This window comes from Lampetra planeri, chromosome 22 (genome assembly GCF_965212315.1).
Source record: "Lampetra planeri chromosome 22, kcLamPlan1.2.h2, whole genome shotgun sequence".
Classification (NCBI taxonomy): Eukaryota; Metazoa; Chordata; class Hyperoartia; order Petromyzontiformes; family Petromyzontidae; genus Lampetra; species Lampetra planeri.
In genome coordinates this window covers 1,990,908-2,016,150 of record NC_136128.1, presented here as the reverse complement: position 1 = coordinate 2,016,150, position 25,243 = coordinate 1,990,908, and the positions used below count along the sequence as shown (strand labels likewise).

At 56.1% G+C, this 25,243-nt stretch overlaps 1 pseudogene; it reads right to left on the bottom strand.

Moving 5' to 3' along the window:
* Positions 1-3,256: 3,256 nt before the first annotated feature.
* On the bottom strand, positions 3,257-23,606 carry LOC144725107 (dual specificity tyrosine-phosphorylation-regulated kinase 4-like; annotated as a pseudogene).
* Between the last annotated feature and the right edge of the window lie 1,637 nt (positions 23,607-25,243).

The window sequence follows — 25,243 nt, the reverse complement described above, 5'->3', positions numbered from 1 at the left end:
TGGGTGGGTGAGTGAATGGGTGGATGAGCGAATGAATGACTGAGTGGATTATTCAGTGAATGTGTGGGTGAGTGAATGAGTCGGTGGGTGACATGGCCATTATGAACTCACCCACACGGCACTGACAATCGAAGGCACCAACCCCAAAACACGTCTGAAACGATATTTCATGTCCTAGTGACTTTATATATAATAACAAGACTCTTATAACAAATATCTTATCATAACAATACTCCTTACGATTACAATATATTTACAATAATAACAATATACAAAACGTCGACATCACGTACAACGCTCTAAATTATTAAATATTACTATTTATAACACACACACCACGTGGTAGGCCGAGGCAGGCTTCTCGCCCCAGTGCCTGCACCAGGCCTCCCTTGCCCCATTCCCCATGTCCTGGAAACCGTGTGGCGTGGTCACCCACTCGTCCTCCTCCTTTGAGGACTGCCACCGGATGAAAACCAACATGGATTAGAGTCTGGGGTAAAGGGGGGATCCTGGGTAGGCTACTGGGCTGAGTGTGGGGTGAGCGTGTGGTGAGTGCAGTGAGAGTGGCTGTGTGTTCCATGTCTGGTGTCCACTCTTCAGTCTTCTGCCACAGCTGGTCCCCACGGGAGTGTGTGTGTGGTGAGTGTGGCTGGGTGGGTGGTGCGTGCAATGGTGGTGGTGGTGGTTCGCACCAACTCCACTAACACCACCACGTTACTCTGCCGTGGACTGGCCACCACACAGCACCACGCGGTGGAGGAGCGACTGGAGTGAGCGGAGCGCCCTGCCCACCCTCGCCAGGCCCCCGCGCTTCTTCACTTGCTGCCGCTGCTCCTGCAGCTGCTGCACTTTCTTCTCTTCCTCCTCTTCCGTCTTCTCCTCCTCCGTCTTCTCTTCCTCCTCATTCCCTGTCTTCTCCACCTCTGTCGTATCCTCCACCCCGTCTTATTATTCTTATCTCTGTCCTCATTCCCATCGTTGTCCTTATTCCCATCTTTGTCCTCCTCATTCCCATCTTTGTCCTTCTCATTCCCATCTTTGTCCTTATCCTTGTCCTCATCATCTTCCATCTTCTCTCCAGAGGTGTTGATGAGCGACGATGTTGAGAATGTTGATGAAGATGATGATGACGACGATGCTAGGGGCTTCTCCTCCGGCTCAACTCTGTGGAGACAGCAGCACCATAGCACCACCACTTCAGCATCTCGCTACTACCACCAGAGGTCACAGTCGGTCTTCAACACCACCACCAACAGATCCTCCCATGGGTGAACTAACGGATTAAAAGTACGACTTTATTTTATCAGCTGTAAGGCTCCTACTATGCTGTTGTGTAGCTCGTAGATCAGATGCGACCCTGGCCATCACAAGTGATAGCAGCTCAACCAAGTGGCCGATATCATCATCATTGTGTGGTCATTCATAGCAGCAGCCAAATAGACTAAACACGCGTTTCTACAGAGTTGTAGAAACCCATACAGACCCACAGAACCTATACTCATTGAGACCCATACAGATCCACAGAGACCCATACTCATAGAGAACCACAGAGATCCATACTCCTTGAGACCCATACAGATCCACTGATACCCATACTCATAGAGACTCATACCCAGAGACACCGATAGAGACCCACAGAGACCTATACTAAAAGTAAACTACGTTTATTGTGACAAGCTGTAAGGCTCCCACTGAGCAACTGTGTATCTCTCTTTCAGATGGCCCACACAGAGACCCATAGAGATCCAGAGACTCATATAGAACCATAGGGACCCACAGCAACTCGCAAAAACTCATACAGAAACCCATACTCAGAGACTCAAAGAGACTCATACTCAGAGATCCACAAAAACCCATACTCAGAGACCCACAGAGACCAATACTCATAGATACCCACAGAGAACCATACTCATAAAGACCCACAGAGACCCATACTCAGAGACCCACAGAGACCCATACTCATAGAGACCCACGGAGACCCATACTCAGAGACCCAAAGAGACCCATACTCATAGAGACCCACAGAGACCAATACTCATAGATACCCACAGAGAACCATACTCATAAAGACCCACAGAGACCCATACTCAGAGACCCACAGAGACCCATACTCAAAGACCCACAGAGACCCATACTCAGAGACCCACAGACTCAAACAAAACTATATTTTACCAGGTGTAAGGCCCAACTGAGCTACTTTGTAGATCTCTTTCAGAAGCGACTTGGCTATCACAAATGGTAACTTAACCAAGTGGCTGATATCATCATTACAGCCAAATACTCTAAATACTCTAAACGTATGTTTCTACAGATTCATAGATACCTACAAAGACTTACCGAGATTCGCAGAGACTCGCAGAGACCCACAGACGCAGACCCCACAGAGACTCACATAGACCCACAGAGACTCGCATAAACTCACAGAGACTCACATAAACCCACAGAGACTCACAGATACCCACATAGACTCACAAGACACCTGTACTCCTGGAGTCCGATACCAGGTAAGGCCCACTGAGCTACCTCTCATCTTTTTCAGAAGTGACCTGGCCATCACAAATAATAGCAGCTCAACCAAGTGGCTGATATCATGATCATCACGTAGACATTTATAGCAGCAGCCAAATACTCTGAATGTTGATTCTAAATTTGGAAAGAAAAACTGGAGGACTCGGAGAAAAAGTCCACGCAGTGACCACCACAGGGAGAGACAGAAAGAGATGCAGACTCCAAATATACAACAGCGGCAGGCATCATCAGGGGTTGGGAATGAACCCACGACCTCCTGCGTACCAGGCGAAGGAGTTAACATCTCAGCCCTGCACTGAGTCTCACCGTGGCCCGGCAGCTCCGGAGGCCTGCACAGTGCCAGCAGTGGTGGCGGTGGGCTTGTTAATGATGAAGTTAAGCCTGTGGGCGGTGTCCTTGACGCTGTCCGAGATGGGGGTAGCCCAGCTTGTGGTGTTGGCGGTGGCCCTGGCGGTGGTGGTAGCACTGCCAGCGGTGGCGGTGGCCCTGTCGGCGGTGGCCCTGGCGGTGGTGTCCCTGCCGGGGGATGGCCTTGGTAGTGGTGGTGGTGGCCCCGGCGGTGGTGGCCCTGCCGGCGGTGGCCTTGGTGGTGGTGGCAGTGGCCTTGGCACTGGTGGCCCTGGCGCTGGTGGCCCTTGTGGTGGCGGTGGTGGCCCTAGTAGTGGTGGTGGCCCTGATGGTGGTGGTGGCCCTGGTGGTGGTGGCGGTGGACCTGGCGCTGGTGGCCCTAGCGGTAGTGGCCTTGATGGTGGTGGCAGTGGCCCTGGTGGTGGTAGCGGTTGCCAAACTGGGAGTGGCCCAGCTGGTTGTGGTGGTGGTGGGGGTGGCACTGGTGGTGGTGGTAGGGGTGGCATTGGTGGTGGTGACACTGGTGGGGGTGGCACTGGTGGTGGTGGTGGCACTGGTGGTGGTGGTGGGGGTGGGGATAGCACTGGTGGTGGTGGTGGTGAAGGCGATGGTGGGGGTGGCGGTGGTGGTGGTGGGGGGTGGCGGTGGTGGTGGCGGTGATGGCGGTGGTGGTGGTGGTGGGGGGTGGCGGTGGTGGGGGTGGTGGTGGCGGTGGCGGTGGTGGGGGTGGGGATAGCACTGGTGGGGGTGGTGGTGGGGGTGGTGGTGGTGGTGGTGGTGGGGGTGGTGGTGGGGGTGGTGGTGGAGGTGGTGGTGGTGGTGGTGGTGGCGATGGTGGTGGTGGTGGTGGCGGTGGTGGGGGTGGTGGTGGTGGGGGTGGTGGTGGTGGGGGTGTTGGTGGTGGGGGTGGTGGTGGTGGTGGTGGGGGTGGTGGTGGTGGCGGTAGTGGTGGTGGCACTGGTGGGGGTGGCACTGGTGGTGGTGGTGACACTGGTGGTGGTGGCACTGGTGGTGGTGGCACTGGTGGTGGTGGCACTGGTGGTGGTGGCCCAGCTGGTGGTGGCGGTCGTGGTGGTGGCATTGGTAGTGGTGGTGGTTGCCCACCTGGGAGTGGCCCAGCTGATGGTGGCGGTAGTGGTAGTGGGGGTGGCACTGGTGGTGGTGGGGGTGGCACTGGTGGTGGTGGCCTTGGTGGTGATGGCCCTGGTGGAGGTGGCAGTGGCCCTGGTCGGAGTTGCAGTGGCCCTGGTGGTCGTGGCGGTGGCCCAGCTGGTGGTGGCCTTGGTGGTGGTGGCCCTGGTGGGGGTGGCAGTGGCCCTGGTCGGAGTTGCAGTGGCCCTGGTGGGGGTGACGTTGGCCCTGGTGGGAGTGGCATTGGCCCTGGTGCGGGTGGCATTGGTGGTGGTGGTGGTTGCCCACCTGGGAGTGGCCTAGCTGATGGTGGCGGTAGTGGTAGTGGGGGTGGCACTGGTGGTGGTGGTGGGGGTGGCACTGGTGGTGGTGGCCCTGGTGGGGGTGGCCCTGGTTGGAGTTGCAGTGGCCCTGGTGGTCGTGGCGGTGGCCCAGCTGGTGGTGGCCTTGGTGGTGGTGGCCCTGGTTGGGGTGGCAGCGGCCCTGGTCGGAGTTGCAGTGGCCCTGGTGGGGGTGACGTTGGCCCTGGTGGGAGTGGCATTGGCCCTGGTGGGGGTGGCATTGGCCCTGGTGGGAGTGGCATTGGCCCTGGTGGGGGTGGCAGTGGCTCTGGTGGGGGTGGCATTGGCCCTGGTGGGGGTGGCCCTGGTGGGGGTGGCATTGGCCCTGGTGGGGGTGGCATTGGCCCTGGTGGGGGTGGCATTGGCCCTGGTGGGAGTGGCATTGGCCCTGGTGGGAGTGGCATTGGCCCTGGTGGGTGTTGCTTTGGCTCTGGTGGGGGTGGCAGTGGCCCTGGTGAGGGTGGCATTGGCCCTGGTGGGGGTGGCAGTGGCCCTGGTGGGGGTGTCCGTGCTGGGGGTGTCCCAGCTGGGGGTGGTGGCGGTGTCCTTGCTCTGGAGCCAGCCGTGAGCCAGCGCCTGATCCGGAGTCATCCGCAGTTCCGGATCCCATCTGGGGTGGGAGTGAGGGTGGAGGGGAAGAGGGGGGGGGTGGTGGGGGGGGGGCACGGAGAGGGGAGGGAGAAGCGGTGGTGCAGTGGTTAGCGCTACGCTGCGCTACCACGGACCAGGCAGAGATCCGAGTTTCTATTCCCACTCACGGCCACCAACATGGCCAGTGATGGCAATTATCTGATCCGGTACATGGGCCTCCTCCCCTAGGTCGACTCAGCCTCAATTGAGTACCCTGCTGTGTAGGCAACATCGCCACTAGGGAGACAAAGGCGGCCGGGCGTGGTTGCTGGCCACCCACCCACTCGTGTGCCAGAGTGCCGGCCTTCGTAGGTGCTTGCAAACAGCACTTGCCCCTACAGTCTATTAAGGCTATACTGGAGGTTTTTTGTGTGGGGTGGTTGGGTAGGTGTGTGGGTGTGTGTGGGGTGGATGGGTGGGTGTGGGTGGTGTGTGTGTGGTGTGTGTCATCTGTGTGTGGTGTGAGTGGGGTGGTTGGTGTGGGGAGGTGGGGTGGGTGTGTGGTGTGGGTGGGGTGGGGTGGGTGTGGTGGGGTGAGTGTGGTGAGTGTCGTGGGTGTGGGTGGTGTATGGTGTGTGTGTGTGTGTGGTGGTGGGTATGGTGGGTGGGTGTGGTGTGTGTGGTGGCCTCGGGGTGCACATGGCCTGGCACAAGCGTCGTGGTGACGTCACCGCCACTTAGTGTAGAATGGCGGTTGTTGTTGTGTGCGTGGTGTGTTTGTGTGTGGTGTGTGTGGTGTGTATGGTGTGTGTGGTGTGTCGTCTGTGTGTGATGTATGTGTTTAGTGTGTGTAAGTTTGTTCTTACTGCAGGCAGCATTTCACGAAGCTCACAAGCTGCGTCCCACATCCCTGCAGCACGTGGTCCAGAGGAACACTTCCAGGGAGACGCGTCCTGGAAGGCCAGTGAGGCCTTCCGAAAGGGTCTGCAGGAGAGAGACAGAGAGACGGACCATCAAAACCACCACCATCATCATCACCACCACATGACCACCACTCTTAAGCTCACCAAAGTAGGACGCCCTGTTGGGAGCTTTCTGCACCATTCGTTTGGGAGGCATGCCCAGGATCTGCTCAACCATTTCAAGGCAGAGAAACACAGACACAGAGAAACACAGAGACACCAGGTAAGGCACCCACTTTTTCAGAAGCGACCTGTCCATCAGAAATGACAGCAACTTAACCAAGTGGCTGATATCATCATTATCACGTTCGACAGACACATAGAGACCCATAAAGAGATCCATAGAGACTCAGAGACCCACAGAGACTGCTCACAGACCCATACTCCTAAAGACCCAGAGACTCAGACCCAAAGAGGGACCCACAGAGACCCATACTCATAGAGACCCATACTCAGAGAGACCCATACTTAAACTAAACTACGTTTATTGTTACAGCTGCAAGGCTGGTAAGTGGATAGATGGGTGGGTGAGTGAGTGGATGGGTGACTAGGTGGGTAGGTGAGTGGATGGATGGGTGGCTGGGTGGTTAGATGTGTGGGTGGGTGAGTGGATGGATGGGTGAGTGAGTGGGTGGAGGTGTGACTAGATGGGTGGATGAGTGGGTGGTGGGTGGCTGGGTGGCTGGGTGGGTGGCTGGGTGGCTAGATAGGTGGGTGGGTGAGTGGCTGGGTGGGTGAGTGGGTGGATGGGTGGGTGAGTGGATGAGTTGGTGGATGGGTGACTAGGCGGGTGGGTGAGTGGGTGGATGGATCGGTAGGTGAGTGGGTAGATAGGTGACTAGATGGATGGGTGGTGGGTGAGTGGGTGGATGGGTGGGTGAGTGGGGAGATGGGTGACAAGGTGGGTGGGTGGATGAGTGGATGGGTGGGTGAGTGGGTCGATGGATGACTATTTGGGTGGGTGGGTGAGTGTGAATGGGTGGATGGTTGACTAGATGGGCAGGTGGGTGGGTGAGTGGGTGGATAGGTGGGTGAGTGGGTGGATGGGTGGATATCTCGGTGGGTGGGTGGATGGCTGGGTGGGAGGGTAGGTGTTTGGGTGGCTAGTTAGGTGGGTGGCTGGGTGGTTGATTGGGTGGGTGGGTGAGTGGGTGGATGGGGAGGTGGCTGCCTGGCTGGCCGGGGCCAAGTCGGCTTGGGCCTCCCCAAGACACCCCGGTTACCTCGATGCAGCAGGCCACGTGGTCCTTGTCCATGTCGGAGATGAAGAGCTCCTTTCTGATGGCCAGCTTGGCGACGGTGCAGCCCAGGGACCACATGTCCGCAGCACAGGTGGCCGGGTAGCCCAGAACCACCTCAGGGGCCATGTAGGGGAGGGTGCCTCCAATGAGCGATGCTGTGCGGACGATAACGACAGCAGCAGAATGGGTGGATGGTTGGGTGGGTGGGTGGATGGATGGGTGGGTGGATTCGTCGGTGAGTGGATGGGTATGACTCCCACACACATGGACAAACAACAACAACTGCCATTCGCCACTGAGTGGCGGTGATGTTACCACGATGCTTGTGCCAGGCTATGTGTACGTTGAGGCCACGTGAAGTGTCAAACGCCCGCTGACAGGAGGTCACGGGCAGAGCCAGATGCCACAGGTCGACTGACTGAGACGACTGGCTGATGCACCACCTGTGCCCCCGACTGTGCCAACTTGCTGTGCCTTTAGCCACCTGGCGCTCTGCTCGTTGTTGTGAGCGTCGCTCCTCCCCCCTCCGTTGTGGTTGGAGGGCGACTGCCTCCAACTGCCCAGTAGTGTCATTCACGTGCCTCCTCCACCAGTCCAGTTCCCGACAGAGGGAGTGAGCATTCGTACATTCCACATGGCCATCCGTAGTGGCTTTTTGTTGTTCTGGAGGAACCCCGAGGATAAGTATTCAGTATCCTGGCTCCACGAAATGGGGTTTGGTTAGGAGACGTCAAAGACGTCTGTCCCCCCGGGGCCTATGGCACAAGCTTAATTATTTTTTTAAATCATAGTATGGTGGTAGTTAATTGAAGGTGACCAGCCTCTCGCACCCGTCCAGAGCCCCATTTGGCCGGTGTGGTGGTTACAACCGCCATGAAGGGAAAGGGCAATCTAAATTGGCCCTCCCCCATGGCACTGGAGGGTAGACCAATTCACAGCGTTGCCATTCAACACCACACACCCACACACACACCCACCCACCCAGACACACACGCAGGTGTGTGGGGGGGTCACCACTCACGTTGTTGGTCTACAAAGAAGCTGAAGCCGAAGTCAGTGACTCTGACCACACTGCTTGAGTTGTTCTTCAAGAGAACATTGCCCTGGATGGTGAGTGAGCAGTAGAGAGAGAGAGAGGATTAACACTACTCAGCGGGGTCAAGGTGGGTGGGTGGGTGAATGGGTGGTTGAGTGAATGGGTGGATGGGTGAGTGGGTGGTTGGGTGAATGGGTGAGTGGATTGGTGGGTGGATGGGTAGATGGGTGGATGGATGGGTGCATAGATGAATGGGTGAATGGGTGGGTGAGTGGATGGGTGGTGGTGGATTGGTGGGTGGGTGGATGGCTGAATGGATGGGTGGGTGGATGGGTGAGTGGATGGATGAGTGGGTGGGTGGATGGGTGGGTGAGTGGATGGATGGGTGGATGGCTGCGTGGGGGTGCGTTGTAGTGAGTGTCTGTGCCCCCAGTGTGCCCCCATCGTGCCCCCAGCGTTCCCCCAGCGTCTCCCCAGCGTCCCCCCAGCATGCCCTCCACTCACCGGCTTGATGTCCCCATGGACGATGCCCCGCAACTTGGTGTAGGCGAGGAAGCGGACGATGCCCCTGGCGTACGACCTCAAATCGTCCTCGTCGATGCGCTACTGCCCCATATCTATGAGCACCTGATGGAGGCTCTTCCTGCGATGGGGAGATAGCGGCAGCGACGTGAGGCGACGTCAGGGTCTCGGTGGATTTCTGTGTGGGTGTCTCTGTGGGTCTCTGTAGGTCTCTGTGTGGGTCTCTGTGGGTGTCTGTGTGGTTCTCTGTGGGTTTCTCTGTGGGTCTCTGTGGGTGTCTCTGTGGGTCTCTGTGGGTCTGGGTGTCTCTGTGGGTCTATGTGGGTGTCTCTGTGGGTCTCTGTGGGTCTCTGTGTGGGTGTCTCTGTGGGTGTCTCTGTGGGTCTCAATGGGTGTCTCTGTGGGTCTCTGTGGGTGTTTCTGTGGGTCTCTGTAGGTATGGGTGTCTCTGTGGGTCTCTGTGGGTCTTTGTAGGTGTCTCTGTGGGTGTCTCTGTGGGTCTCTGTGTGGTTCTCTGTGGGTCTCTGTGTGGGTGTCTATGTGGGTCTCTGCGGGTGTCTGTGTGGTGTCTTTGTGGGTCTCTGTGGGTGTCTCTGTGGGTCTCTGTGGGTCTGGGTGTCTCTGTGGGTCTATGTGGGTGTCTCTGTGGGTCTCTGTGGGTCTCTGTGTGGGTGTCTCTGTGGGTGTCTCTGTGGGTCTCAATGGGTGTCTCTGTGGGTCTCTGTGGGTGTTTCTGTGGGTCTCTGTAGGTATGGGTGTCTCTGTGGGTCTCTGTGGGTCTTTGTAGGTGTCTCTGTGGGTGTCTCTGTGGGTCTCTGTGTGGTTCTCTGTGGGTCTCTGTGTGGGTGTCTATGTGGGTCTCTGCGGGTGTCTGTGTGGTGTCTTTGTGGGTCTCTGTGGGTCTCTGTGGGTCTGAGTGTCTCTGTGGTTCTCTGTGGGTCTCTGTGGGTCTCGGTGGGTGTCTCTGTGGGTCTCTGTGGGTCTGTGTGTGGTTGTCTCTGTGGGTCTCTGTTGGTCTATGTGGGTGTGTCTGTGGGTCTCTGTGAATCTCTAAGGGTCTCTGTAGGTGTCTATGGGTCTGAGGGTCTGTGGATGGTGATGGTGGTGGGTGGGTTGTGGTGGTGGGTCGGTGAGTGAGTGAGTGGGTGAGTGAATAAATGGGTGAGTGCATGAGTAAGTGATTGGGTGGGTGAGTGAGTGAGTGAGTGGGTGAGTGGTTGGGTGGGTGAGTGAATGAGTGAGAGGGTGGATGAGTGGATGTGTGGGTGGGTGAGTGAGTGAAATCCTGGATTAGTGGGTGGGTGGATAAGTGGATGGGTGAGTGGGTGAGTCGGTGGGTGGTTGGATGACAGGGTGGGTGAGTGAGTGAGTGGGTGTGTGGTGGTGGTGATAGTGATGGGTGGGTGAATGAGTGAAGGAGTTGGTGGGTGGTTGGATGAGTGAGTGGGTGGTTGAGTGAGTGAGTGGGTGGTGGGTGAGTGAGTGGATGTGTGGTGGTAGTAGTGGTGGGTGGGTGGGTGAGTGAGTGGGTGTATGAGTGAGTGAGTAGGTGGTGGTGGTGGGTGACTGAGTGGTTGTGTGGTGGTTGTAGTATTGGGTGGGTGAATGAGTAGGTGAATGAGTGAGTGGGTGGATGAGTGAGTGGGTGGATGAGTCGGTGAGTGGGTGGGTGAATAAATGGGTGAGTGCATGAGTAAGTGAGTGGGTGGGTGGGTGGGTGAGTGAGTGGGTGAGTGAGTGGGTGGGTGGGTGAGTGAATGAGTGAGCGGGTGGATGAGTGGATGTGTGGGTGGGTGAGTGAGTGAGATCCTGGATTAGTGGGTGGGTGAGTGGGTGAGTCGGTGGGTGGGTGGATGACTGGGTGGGTGAGTGAGTGAGTGGGTGTGGTGGTGGTGATAGTGATGGGTGGGTGAATGAGTGAAGGAGTTGGTGGGTGATTGGATGAGTGAGGCGGGTAGTTGAGTGAGTGAGTGGGTGGGTGGGTGAGCGAGTGGGTGGGTGAGTGCATAAGTGGATGGGTGGGTGAGTGGGTGGGTAAGTGGGTGTGTAGATGAGTGGGTGTGTGATTATGGTAGTGGTGGGTGGGTGGGTGAGTCAGTGAGTGAGTGAGTGGGTGGGTGAGTGGATGAGTGGGTGAGTGGGAGAGTGAGTGGGTGAGTGGGTGGGCGAGTGATTCACTGAGTGGGTGGGTGAGTGAGTGGGTGGGTGAGTGAGTGGGTGAACGAGCGGGTGAATGAGTGGTTGAGCGGGTGGGCGTGCGGGTAGGCGGGCGGGTGGGCGGGCGGGCGGGCGGGCGGGTGGGCGGGCGGGCGGGTGGGCGGATGGGCGAGTGGGCGGCCAAGTGGGCGGGCAATAGGACAGGCGAGTGGGTGGGTGAGTGGGAGGGTGGGTGGGTGAGAGGGAGGGTGGGTGGGTGAGTGGGAGGGTGGGTGGGTGAGTGGGAGGGTGGGTGGGTGAGTGGGAGGATGGGTGGGTGAGTGGGAGGATGGGTGGGTGAGTGGGAGGATGGGTGAGTGAATGAGTGGGTGAGTGAGTGGGTGGGTGAGTGGGTGTGTGGGTGGCTTAATGGGTGGGTGGCTTAATGGGTGGGTGGGTGGGTGAGTGAGTGGGTGTGTGATTATGGTAGTGGTGGGTGGGTGGGTGGGTGAGTGAGTCAGTGAGTGGGTGGGTAGGTGGGTGAGTGAGTAGGTGGGTGAGTGAGTGAGTGAGTAGGTGGGTGAGTGAGTGAGTGGGTGAGTGGGTGGGTGGGTGAGTAAGTGGGTGGGTGAGTGAGTGGGTGAGTGAGTGGGTGGGTGAGTGGGTGGGTGAGTGAGTGGGTGGGTGAGTGAGTGAGTGAGTGGGTGGGTGGGTGGGTGAGTGAGTGGGTGGGTGAGTGGGTGGGTGAGTGAGTGGCTGAGTGATTGGGTGGGTGGGTGAGCGAGTGGGTGAGCGGGTGGGTGGGCGGCCGAGTGGGTATGCGAGTGGGAGGGTGGGTGGGAGGGCGAGTGGGAGGGCGAGTGGGAGGGCGGGTGGGCGAGTGGGAGGGCGAGTGGGAGGGCGGGTGGGCGAGTGGGCGGGTGGGTGGGTGAGTGAGTGAGTCGGTGGGTGGTGGGTGAGTGAGTGGATGTGTGGTGGTGGTAGTGGTAGTGGTGGATGGGTGGGTGAGTGAGTGGATGAGTGAGTAGGTGGTGGTGGTGGGTGAGTGAATAAATGGGTGAGTGCATGAGTAAGTGATTGGGTGGGTGAGTGAGTGAGTGAGTGAGTGGGTGAGTGGTTGGGTGGGTGAGTGAATGAGTGAGAGGGTGGATGAGTGGATGTGTGGGTGGGTGAGTGAGTGAAATCCTGGATTAGTGGGTGGGTGGATACATGGATGGGTGAGTGGGTGAGTCGGTGGGTGGGTGGATGACAGGGTGGGTGAGTGAGTGAGTGGGTGTGTGGTGGTGGTGATAGTGATGGGTGAAGGAGTTGGTGGGTGGTTGGATGAGTGAGTGGGTGGTTGAGTGAGTGGGTGGTGGTGGATGAGTGAGTGGGTGGGTGGTGGGTGAGTGAGTGGATGTGTGGTGGTAGTAGTGGTGGGTGGGTGGGTGAGTGAGTGGGTGTATGAGTGAGTGAGTAGGTGGTGGTGGTGGGTGACTGAGTGGTTGTGTGGTGGTTGTAGTATTGGGTGGGTGAATGAGTAGGTGAATGAGTGAGTGGGTGGATGAGTGAGTGGGTGGATGAGTCGGTGAGTGGGTGGGTGAATAAATGGGTGAGTGCATGAGTAAGTGGGTGGGTGAGTGAGTGAGTGGGTGAGTGAGTGGGTGGGTGGGTGGGTGGGTGAGTGAATGAGTGAGCGGGTGGATGAGTGGATGTGTGGGTGGGTGAGTGAGTGAGATCCTGGATTAGTGGGTGGGTGAGTGGGTGAGTCGGTGGGTGGGTGGATGACTGGGTGGGTGAGTGAGTGAGTAGGTGTGTGGTGGTGGTGATAATGATGGGTGGGTGAATGAGTGAAGGAGTTGGTGGGTGATTGGATGAGTGAGGCGGGTGGTTGAGTGAGTGGGTGGGTGGGTGGGTGAGTGAGTGGGTGGGTGAGTGCATAAGTGGATGGGTGGGTGAGTGGGTGGGTAAGTGGGTGTGTAGATGAGTGGGTGTGTGATTATGGTAGTGGTGGGTGGGTGGGTGAGTCAGTGAGTGAGTGAGTGGGTGGGTGAGTGGATGAGTGGTTGAGTGGGTGAGTGAGTGGGTGGGTGGGTGGGTGAGTGAGTCAGTGAGTGGGTGGGTGAGTGAGTGGGTGAACGAGTGGGTGAATGAGTGGTTGAGCGGGTGGGCGTGCGGGTAGGCGGGCGGGTGGGCGGGTGGGTGGGCGGGCGGCCGGGTGGGCGGGCGGGCGGGTGGGCGGGTGGGCGGGCGGGCGGGCGGGTGGGCGGATGGGCGAGTGGGCGGCCAAGTGGGCGGGCAATAGGGCAGGCGAGTGGGTGGGTGAGTGGGAGGGTGGGTGGGTGGGTGAGTGGGAGGGTGGGTGGGTGAGTGGGAGGGTGGGTGGGCGAGTGGGTGGGTGAGTGGGAGGATGGGTGGGTGAGTGGGAGGATGGGTGGGTGAGTGGTAGGACGGGTAGGTGAGTGGGAGGACGGGTGGGTGATTGGGAGGATGGGTGGGTGAGTGGGAGGATGGGTGAGTGAATGAGTGGGTGAGTGAGTGGGTGGGTGAGTGGGTGGGTGAGTGGGTGTGTGGGTGGCTTAATGGGTGGGTGGGTGGGTGGCTTAATGGGTGGGTGGGTGGGCGAGTGAGTGGGTGTGTGATTATGGTAGTGGTGGGTGGGTGGGTGGGTGAATGAGTGGGTGAGTGGGTGGGTGAGTCATTCAGTGAGTGGGTGGGTGGGTGGGTGAGTGAGTAGGTGGGTGAGTGAGTGAGTAGGTGGGTGAGTGACTGAGTGGGTGGGTGGGTGAGTAAGTGAGTGAGTGGGTGGGTGAGTGGGTGGGTGGGTGAGTGAGTGGGTGGGTGAGTGAGTGGCTGAGTGATTGGGTGGTGGGTGAGCGAGTGGGTGGGCGAGTGGGAGGGTGGGTGGGCGAGTGGGTGGGTGGGTGGGTGAGTGAGTAGGTGTGTGATTATGGTAGTGGTGAGTGGGTGGGTGAATGAGTGGGTGGGTGAGTCAGTGGGTGGGTGAGTGGGTGTTTGGATGAGTGAATAAGTATGTGGGTGGGTGAGTGAGTGGGTGGTTGAATGGGTGGATGAATGTGTGGATGAGTAGGTGGATGAGTGGGTGGGCAGATGAGTGGGTGGGTAGGTTACTGAGTGAATGGGTGGGTGGGTGGATAGATTAGTGGGTGAGTGAGTGAGTGGGTGAGTGTGTGGGTTGGTGGATGAGTGGGTGGGTCGGTGGGTGAGTGGGTGGGTGAGTGAGTGTTTAGGTGGGTGGGTGGGTGAATAAGTGGGTGGGTGGGTGAGTGAGTGAGTGAGTGATTGGTGGGTGGCGGTGGTGGTGCTTGTGGTGCCCGTACTTCAACACCTCCATTACGATGCATTTGTGTCCCCGGAAGTGAAAAATATCCATGACGTTGGCTACGTTGTAGTCCACGTCACTACGGACCGTCTGGAGCTCCATGGACATCCGCAGCTCCATCATCTGGTGCGCTTCGTCCGTGAAGCTGTGATCGCGTGAGAGGTAGACCGAGAGAAACAGACAGATACACAGCTATAGAGACAGAGAGACACAGAGAGACAGACGCAGAGAGAGAAATATAAATGAAGACAAAAAGAGACAGAGAGAGACAATTTCAGCACTTATCCGGTTGTGTGTTGGAAAATAAACCCGATTGGTGGGAAGTGGGTGGTGGTGGGGAAAGGAGATGGTGGTGGTAGTGGTAGTGGAGGAGGGTGGGTGGGGTGGTGGTGGGTCGGTGGATTTGGTGGTGGGGAGAGGTAGTCGTGGGTGGGTGGGTGGGCGGGCGGAAGTGCGTGCGGGTGGGTGGGTGTATGGTTGAGTGACGGAGAGTCACGGCAAAGCTGCACGCAAAGACGTTCAGCCCTGGTTTGTTGCTGCTGCCGCTGCTGCTGTAACTTCACAGCCAGGAGCAGCTTCATACTCTCTGTATTGTTGTTTGTTTTTGTTGTTGGTTTGTTGACTGCACGGCTGCTCCAGGGTACCACTCACTGGGTGGGAGAGGCGAGGATCTTGAGCGCCACCAGAGTCTGCGTCTTGTGGTCCAGACACTGCACGACCACGCCCTGCCCGCCCTGCCCGATCTTCCTGCCCAGCTCAAATCGGTAGTTGAAGTGCTCGTGCTTGACCTGCAGGGGGTCACCAGGCGGGGGGGAGGTAGTCAGGATCGGGAGGGACATGGAGAGGTCACGGGAAGGTCGTCAGGGTGGGGGTCAGGGTGAAGTTGGTCAGGGTGGGGGGTCCCGTGGATCTCTGTGGGTCTCTGTGGGTCTAGGATCTCTGTGTGTCTCTGTGGGTGTCTATATGGGTCTCTATGGGTGTCTCTGCTGATCTCTCTGGGTCTGTATTGGTGTCTCCTTGGATATCTATGGGTCTAGGTCTCTGTGGGTCTCTATGGGTGTCTCTGTGGGTCTCTGTGAGTCGCTATAGGTGTGTCTGTGTCTCCGCGAGCCTCATAGCGATTTAGTTGTGGGTCTCGATGGGTGTCTATGGGTGTCTCTGTGGGTCTCTATGGATGTCTTTGTATCTCTCCGAGTCTCATAGAAATGAAGCTGTGGATCTCTATGGGTGTCTCTCTGGGTCTCTATGGGTCTCTATGGGTGCCTCTGTGTATCTGTGTGTGTCACAGGGATGTAGTTGTGGGTCTCTATGGTTGTCTGTGTATCTGTGTGTCTCCGTGAGCCTCACATGGATGTAGTTGCGTGTGTATGTGTGAGTCTGTGTGTCTGCATGTCTCTGTGAGTCTCTATGGGTCTATATGGGTCTATATGGGTGTTTCTATGGGTTTCTATAGGTGCCTCTACATCTCTGTGAGTTTCACTGGGATTTAGTTGTGGGTCTCTATGGGTATCTCTCAGTGGCAGGCCGTGTATTTTACACCTAGGCCTTCAGTGCTATCCTCCCACAATTAAACTGCTAAATTAAACTATCCTCCCACAATTAAATTCGATGTAACCACCCCATATTCACAGTGACAGTAACATTTATCGAGTATAATAAAGTGATTTAACACGAGGCTCAACACCTATGAGAGTTACAATACACTAATTGCAGAGACATGAATCCATGGCGACTGAAACCATCAAGGATGTACCACTATTACACAGACTGACAGGATGCTGCATCACAAATAGACATCACATAGCCCAAATCAATGTCATTACCAAAGAAACAAGAACAAACTCACAACCAGCAACATTTACTCATACGACCACCAAGCAAGCAAAAATTCCGTAAAACACAAATAACACAATCAGGATTCAACAGGCTTCCCCACAGAAAAAAACTAAAAATCTAAAGCACTACATCTAAAACTCTCAACGTCACTAAAGAAAGTTTAAATAAATATTACGTTACGTGCTAGCTAGTTTTACTTCAGTTAGCTAACTGGCCCTCCGATCACGCCACACGAAAAATGCTAATGTAGGCGGCTAGGCCAGCGAGAAGGCTCCGGCGTGTCAAAGAATATGCCCAACATGGCAAACTCAAAATCTGATTAGTTAAAGAATATAATAATAAACAACATCGTCCAGATTTTCTTCAACAGCAGAGGGAATTTACTCAACATTCTGAAGGCCTCAGGGTAGATTTTTCACTCGGAGAGGCAGAGACAGCACAGGAAAATTTGATTTGAAATTATTAGATGCACTGGAAGCAGCGCAACTGAGGGAGAAAGTAGCAATGAAATGACGTTAATAGACTGATGGGAACGAACTTTGTAAAATACGTATAGCATTAATGCAAATATATTCAATCATAAAAACAATCTTCTGATTCTGACAATCTCTAGGCCAGCAGAGAAGGCCTTGCTGGCCCTGATGGCCCACCTCTGGTGTCTCTGTGTCTCTATGGGTGTCTCTGCATCTCCGTGTGTCTTACAGAAATGTAGTTGTTGCTCTCTATGGGGGTCTCTGTGAGGTCTCTGTGGGTCTCTATGGGTGTCTCTGTGTCTCCGTGAGCCTCACAGGTTGTGAGTTTCTATGGGTCTCTATGGGTGTATCTGCATCTATGTGTGTCTCTGCATCTCTGTGTGTCTCTATATATGTCTCTGTGGGTCTCTATGGGTCTCTATTGATGTCTCTGCATCGCTGTGCGTCTCTGTGAGCCTCACAGAAATGTAGTTGTGGGTCTCTATGAGAGTCTCTGTGGGTCTCTATGGGTGTCTGTGTGTCTCTATGGGTGTCTCTTTGGGTATTTATGGGTCTCTATTGGTGTCTCTGCATCGCTGTGTGTCTCAGTGAGCCTCACAGGAATGTAATTGTGCTCTTGGTCATCGTAGCCGTGGTTCCTGATGCCGCCTCGCAACGTTTCCTCCTCGCCGTTGTCCAGAGTAAAGTACCAGATCTCGTCCATCGTGGTGAGCTCAAGCTTCTGGCGCTCGGTGAGGTGAGGCTCGAAGAGAGCCAGGATTGCTGGGGACATGACAACATCAACAACATCAAGAACAGCAACAACAGCAACAACATCATCAACAGCAACAACATCATCAACAACATCAACAACAGCAACAATAATACCAACATCCACAACAATAACAAAAACATCAACAATGACAACATCAAAAACAACATCAACAACAACTTAATCTAGAAACGAATTGTCACATACACACACACACCGGGGTTAAGACACCACACCACCCCACCCAAGTGGCCGGGATCATCGGCGCATGGAGACCATAGAGTCTATAGAGCCATAGAGACCATAGAGACCATAGAGACCCACAGAGACCCACAGAGACCCACAGAATCACATATAGACCCATACTCATAGAGACCATAGCGACCCATATAGACCATAGAGACCCATACTCAGAGACCCATAGAGACTCATACTCATATAGACCCTTAGAGACCCATACTCATATAGACCCACAGAGACCCACAGAGACACATAGAGACCCATACTCATATAGACCCACAAAGACCATAGAGACCCATACTTATGTAATAAAAGACTCGGACGCTTCTCTCTGACTCCGTGTCCTTTATTTGGGTTCTTGTCTTTTCCCTCACGGCACTCCCTTAGAGACCCTCTGCTTCCAGCCCCAGGCTGCTGTCACTATTGTAGCCTCCTTCCTCTCCTTGCAGACCCGCTGCTAACTCCGTGTGCAGACCCTCGCTGCTAACTCCGTGTGCAGACCCCCGCTGCCACCCGCAGCCTCCTCGCTGCTCCTGCTGCTCCGGGGTCGGTCACCGTTGGCCGACGGTGCCGAACCTCGTTCCCCGTGTATGTGGCGATCGCGCCACTCTCCCACTCCCGCCCTATGTGGCCTCACTCGTTCCTAGTCTCCAATCACCCCCTTCCCCTTCCGGTTTCTCTCCCTATAGACCTGACCCCTCTCCCCCACGTGACGTAACTCCTCCCCTCATGACGTCACATCCGGAAGGTCGTTTACGCCCGCATTACACCACCCTCCCCCGTAGAGAAAATCCAGCCGACCTCGGCTGAACAACAACTTAACAAGTAATGCGAGTGTAAAAGACCAATACGTTAAAGGACACGAAGCATACAACAACAATATAACAAGAACACAACACAAAAGTTAACGAAATGTGAGGGATTTCGAGCGAGTGCGGGTCGCCGGGCCGTCCCGGACGGTCGGCGGCCCACCCGCCGAGCGGGAACGTGGCAGGGTTTTAAGGGCGACAGGTCCCGGAGATTCCGCAGCCCCGGTCGGCACCCCGCGAGCGGAGCATCCTCCCTCCTGCGGCGTCACGGCCGGCTTGTCTGTAAGGGGTACGACAGGCGCTCTTGCAAGGTCAGCAGGCACAGGCAAGGGCGAGTCGGCAGCAACAGACCCCGGCAAGGCAACCTCAGGAGATGACGCATCAGGTCGCGGGGCAACGTATGGCTTCAACCGAGATGTGTGTACGAACCAACGCCGCGATCCAACCCGAACACGCGCCGACTGTGGGTTGGGAACCTCGATGAGGCGGACCGGCCCTTGCCATGGTTTATGTAATTTAGGAGAGGTACCTGGCCGCACCTGTGGGCAATGAAGCCAGGCCAGGTCCCCCGTTTTCCAGGGGCACTCCCCCTTTGAACGTCGAGCACACCGCTCGTTCCGGGCCTGGGCTTTGGCCATAGCCATGCGGGCTCCTTCCCTCGCCTCAGTGACACGGCGAACATTGTCCTGAATATAATCAGGAAGAGGTTTAGCAGGTCCCTTCGCTCCGGTTCCCAACTGCTCATTGATTAGCGGCACGTTTTCACGCCCGTACATAAGAAAGAACGGCGAATATCCAGTAACCGCGTGCGGCGTCATTCGATACGCCGAAAGCACCCCAGGGATATGCAAATCCCAATCTGATTGTTTTTCACTGACCGTGTGACACAGCATGGCGGACAGGGTCCGATTTAACCGTTCCACCATACCATCCGTTTGTGGGTGGTAGGGGGATGTCCGTATCTTCTTAGTTTCGAGAGCCGCACACACTTCCCCAAGCAATTTCGAAGAGAAATTTCGGCCTTGATCCGTGAGAAGCCTCTCCGGCGCCCCCTTGTCCATAACGTACCCAAATAGAAAGGCGTCTGTAATGGACGCCGCTGACTGGTCGGGCAAGGGCCACGCCATCGGCCAGCGGGAGAGGTACTCCACGCCTACTAGCAAATACTTATTTCCCCTAGCGGATGGCGGAAAGGGTCCTAAAATATCTAACGCCACCAATTCATTAACTCGAGATACCTGAATAGATTGTATCGGCGGCACATATGGATGTTTAGGTGGCTTCCGGCGGGCACAATCGGGACACGCGCGAACGTGACCGACGACATCTGTCGTCATGCCGTGCCAATAGTAATCTCGCTGCAGCGTCAATAGGGTCTTCTGCACCCCCAGATGTAAAAGTGTGTCACAATGCAGAGTCCTAATCAATTCGTACCGCAGTGATGCCGGTACAACAAGACGCCAGCGTTCCTGTATCCCTTCCCTCCACATCAGCAACCCATCTCGGAGAGCGGTTTCCGGCACACCCCCCGCACCGAGTCCCCCACTCGCCTTCCCCGGTCGCTTACGTAACGTTACCAAGGAATCGTCCAACATTTGCTCCCGAATCCACACAGACCTCAGGAGACGCAAAATCCCATCAGCCGGTCCCCCATCAACCGGTCCCGGCTCAAGCGGAGCTTCAGGCACTTCAACTGCCAGCGCGACAGGCTGAGGGGGGTGCTGAATCGGTCCACACCTATGCGTCCCCGACGCACACGCGCAAGGGGACCGCTGCGGCAACCTGGAAAGCGCGTCCGCATTAGCGTGACGCACACCCTTCTGATGGTGAATTTGGAAGGAAAATTCTTGCAGCGTGTCCAGCCACCTTGCCAATTGGCCAGATGGTTGGTCCATCTTAAGAGCATACTGCAAGGCCGCATGGTCCGTGCGGACAATAAACGACCGACCGTACAGATACGGTCGAAATTGGCAGAGAAAAAAAACAATGGCCAAAAGTTCCCTGCGAGTGACGCAGTAGCGGGTTTCCGTGGGAGACAAAACCCGACTACCATACGCCACCACGCGTTCAACCCCACCTTTTGACTGAGACAACACCGCCCCAATGCCAGTGTCACTCGCATCCGTATCCAGAATGAAGGGATGTTCAAAATCCGGATAATCCAACGTCGGTGCCGTAGCCAATAGATCGCGCAGGCTTCGAAACGCCGCCTCCTCCGGCGGTCCCCAAGCAAATTTGTGTCCTTTCCCCGTAAGGAGATGCAAAGGCCTCGCGATCGTAGCAAAATTTGGAACAAACCTCCGATAATAAGAGGCGAACCCCAAAAACCGACGCACATCACCCACCGTGGCCGGGGTTGGCCAGTCACGGACACACGCTGTTTTCTCCGGATCTGTGGCCACCCCGTCCGCACTAACAATGTGCCCCAAGTATCGAACGGAGTGTTGCAGTAGGTGACATTTTTTTGGCTTGAATTTCAAATTAGCAGAACGCATCCTGGTGAATACAGCCTCCAACCGCAGTAAATGCTCATCAAATGTGCGGCTGAAGACAATAATATCGTCTAAATATATCAGACATGTCTCCCACTGCAACCCCGTTAATACCAACTCCATCAACCTCTGAAAAGTGGCAGGGGCTGCATTCAACCCCATCGGAAGACAGTTAAATTGGAATAACCCCTGCGGCGTACGGAAAGCAGTCTTTTCTCGCGAGGGCTCGTCAAGGGGGAGCTGCCAGAAGCCCGAAGAGAGATCTAGCGTTGAAAAGAACTTCGCCCCCGACAAGGCGTCGAGAGAATCGTCCATACGCAGCAGGGGGTACGCATCTGCTACCGACACTTTATTCAACTTACGAAAATCTACACAAAATCGCAATTTGCCATCCTTCTTTTTAACCAACACAACAGGCGCGCCCCATGGGCTGTTAGACGGAGATATTATGTCCGCAGCCAACATGTCGTCCACTGCCCCTCGAACATGCTCTCGCTCAGCCGGACTCATCCGACGCGAGTTTAACTGAATAGGGGCAGTGTCCCCTGTGTCGATATGATAAAGCAGCGAGGTGCGTCCCAAGTCCAAATCATCGGAGCTAAACACATCCGAATAACACGATAATAATTTACGAATCGCACAACGTTGTTCGCCGGAAAGGGCCGAATTCTCCCCACACAATTCAGCGATCCAGCGATCATCCACCGCTCCATCGTGTGAAACACCCCCAACCAGCCCCCCGCTGGACAGATCACCCTGAGCCGTAAACGCCGTAGTGGCATGTGCCACAACGGTACCAGCCGGCACACACACGCTTTCGGTACTCGCGTTAAGCACCTGCAAAAACGGCCGCTGATCTGGCCGGACAATAGTTTGCGCCCCCACCAGCGCCGATCCGCCCGTAATAGCGGCGGACGGCGACAACAAAACCCCAAAAGCTCCCTGCCGACCAGGCATCGGCTTCCGATATCGTAAGGGAATGAGCATCTGTGTGACAGGTGGAATATCAACAGAAATTTCTGACAACGCCTGCACCTGGGCGACAGGAGCAGGTCGCCCCCAGGCGGACGGTAAAAATGCAATTTTACGGCCCCCCGGTAATTCAATGCAGTTTTCATTAATTCGAATTAGATTGGGCATTTTGGCCAGAAAATCGGTACCCAACAAACAAGGAACCGCAAGGGACCTCGAAATTAACACAATTCCCGAGGCCGACACTCCCCCGATAGATATGTTAGCGTCCACCTGGCCCACAATGCCCATGCTACCCCCGTTCGCAGCGACGCAGGAAGCGTAAGCCGGCCTCACGGCCCCTGGTGGGATGTTCAAAAGATGGAATATTACATCCGAAATGATGGTCGCGGACGCACCGGAATCCACCAAAATACGTACGTCCACCCCTTGGATCGACCTGGGTACAGTGGACGAACCGGTAGCGGCCGCGACAACCCGCCGAGCCAACTTGCGCCAATGCGTTACCGAGCGACAAGGCGCAGATAATGGCCTCCCGTTATTAACAACATCCGCCTCGCATGACAACGGCGATGAGTGAGGTGTCAAGCCTTGCCGGGTGTCTGGTGCGCACCGACTTGCCTGTGCTGTAGAATCTTTCTTGGGAGCGTCCGTTGTCGAGGCCTCCTGCTGGGGCGGACCCGGAACGCGGGCCCAGCAGTCCCTGGCATAATGGCCCCGACGCCCGCAGCGGAAGCACTCGATGTTGTTGCGGCGCGCAGCGGGCACCCCGTCCCGACGCGGCCGTATCGGCAGCGCAGCCCGCGGCCCCGGCCCACCCCGGGCCGGCCACGGAGCGGAGGCAGCTGACAGCTCCTGCTGGCTGCTCCCATCTGGCACGTACACGGCCTTTTTAGGGTCCCACCCTACGGCACCCCCCTCGACGATAGGCCCACCTGTCCACGCCGTAACTTGTTTCCAGCGGCGAAGGTTAAACTGGGCATCCAGACATTTCGCCGCGGCCCGGGATGTGAGCTTCTCATGACCACACATCGGCATAGGAATGCCGAGATCCCGGGACAACTCCAACATTTTCCCCAGGATGAGAGGTTCCAGCAGGTCAGGCTCCGTCTCCGGGTAAGCGGCCATAGCTAGCTCCAACACCGCGCCCCTATACGCCACCGGTGACTCCTCGGGTGCGCGTTGTCGTTGCACAAACCGGTGATGGGCATCATCCGGCGGCTCGTACGCGTCTGCCATTTCGTCGAACACACCTCTCAGAGTCTTCTTCTTCGCGGCTTTTATAGAGCGAAAAAAACGAACGGACTCATCATCGAGCAGAGTCGGAAGAACTTCTAGTGCCTCGGCGTCCGTCCACCTCGCTGAGCGTACCGCTGCCAGAAATCTGCAGGCGAACGCACTCCAGTCGCCCCCGATGGAGAATTCCTTGACAGTTGTTAGGTGACGACTGCGACTCCTTGGCCTGCTCCCTCCAGCCGCCGACTCCTCCGGTGGCAAATTCAACATGGCGTCGCAACGTGGTGTCGACAAGATGGCGGCCGACCGTCGCGGAGGTCCCAAAATGGCGGCTTCCCGCTTTTCGTCGTGTGCCACGCCCAAGATGGCGTCTTCGTGCCGCGTGGCCGATGGCGGCGACAGCGAAGACAACCCGGACTCCTGCGGACCACCAACATCTTCATCCGACGCCGCCCTCGGCGTGACGAGCTCGCACAACTGTGTAATGACATTCTTGAGAGTTTCAAGTTGCTCCGCCATCTGGCTCCATCTTGAATCCACGTCCTTTGGAGCAGACGGGTCCGCCGACACGGCGACCTCTTGGACCCCCGGACCCGCACTCGTCCCAGCACGGATCTCTTCCTCACCCAGAGTCCGGCCGACTTCAGGAGGAAGGTCATCGTCATCGGAAGATGAAGCCGATGCCGGAGACGGAATATTATTTTTTCTCAGTTGTTTTGCCATGCCGTTGCACTTCTGACTCCAGTGTAATAAAAGACTCGGACGCTTCTCTCTGACTCCGTGTCCTTTATTTGGGTTCTTGTCTTTTCCCTCACGGCACTCCCTTAGAGACCCTCTGCTTGCAGCCCCAGGCTGCTGTCACTATTGTAGCCTCCTTCCTCTCCTTGCAGACCCGCTGCTAACTCCGTGTGCAGACCCTCGCTGCTAACTCCGTGTGCAGACCCCCGCTGCCACCCGCAGCCTCCTCGCTGCTCCTGCTGCTCCGGGGTCGGTCACCGTTGGCCGACGGTGCCGAACCTCGTTCCCCGTGTATGTGGCGATCGCGCCACTCTCCCACTCCCGCCCTACGTGGCCTCACTCGTTCCTAGTCTCCAATCACCCCCTTCCCCTTCCGGTTTCTCTCCCTATAGACCTGACCCCTCTCCCCAACGTGACGTAACTCCTCCCCTCATGACGTCACATCCGGAAGGTCGTTTACGCCTGCATTACACTTATATATAACCATAGAGACCCATACTCATATAGAACCAGAGGCCCACAGAGACCCATGCTCATATAGAACCATAGAGACCCATATAAACCCATACTCTTATAGGACCATAGAGACCCACAGAGAACTATACTCATATAGAGCCATAGAGGCCCATAGATACCCATACTCATATAGAAACAAAGAGACCCATAAAGACGCATACTCACATATAACAATAGACACCCTTAAAAACCCATACCTGTAAAGAATTATAGAGACCTATACTCATTTCGAACCATCTCTCTCTCTTGTTCGTCCATTAAGTTGATGATGACCATGGCACGTTTGTCATTTTGTTGGGTTTTTATGAGTGCGCAGATGGTTGAACAGGTCAATCCAAGCCCGGAATTCTCTGTGGCGCACTGGACAGGTCGGGGATGATGTAGAGCTCTGATGTGCAGCCACAAGTCCTTCCTTGGTAGAATTTCGCTGCTGCCTCAAGATAGCACAGGAGCTTCTCCTACTCTCACAGAGGACTGCACCATCCTGTACTTTTCTTCTCCAGGCAGGTCGGTCCTGAGCTAGGGGTTTCCTGCTTTTCAGGTCCAATCCAAAGCTCTTCAAGGAAGCTTTAAGGGTGTCCTGGTAGCGCTTTTTGGCGCCACCTTGCGTCGCTTGCGATTTTTCAGCTCGCCAAAGAAGACTTGACTTGGCAGTCTCGTGCAGGGCATTCTGGTCACATGGCCAGTCCATCTAAGCTGTTCCTTCGCAAGAAAGGTGTGGATGCTGGGGATATTGGCCTTGCTGAGGACTTCTGTGTCAGGGATTCTGTCTTGCCACTTGATCCTCAGCAGTCTCCTCAGACAGCTCAAGTGGAGATGATTCAATTTCTTGGCATGGTGCTGGTAGACTGTCCAGGCTTCGCACCCATACAGACGAGTTGGTAAGACAACAGCCTGGTAGACCTTCAGTTATGTCTCCTGCTTGATGCCAGTCCTTTCCCATATCGAGTCACGTAGACGTCCAAAGGCTGCACTGGCCTTGATAATCCTGATGTTAACTTCATCATCTATATGCACAGCGTGAGACAGAGTACTACCAAGG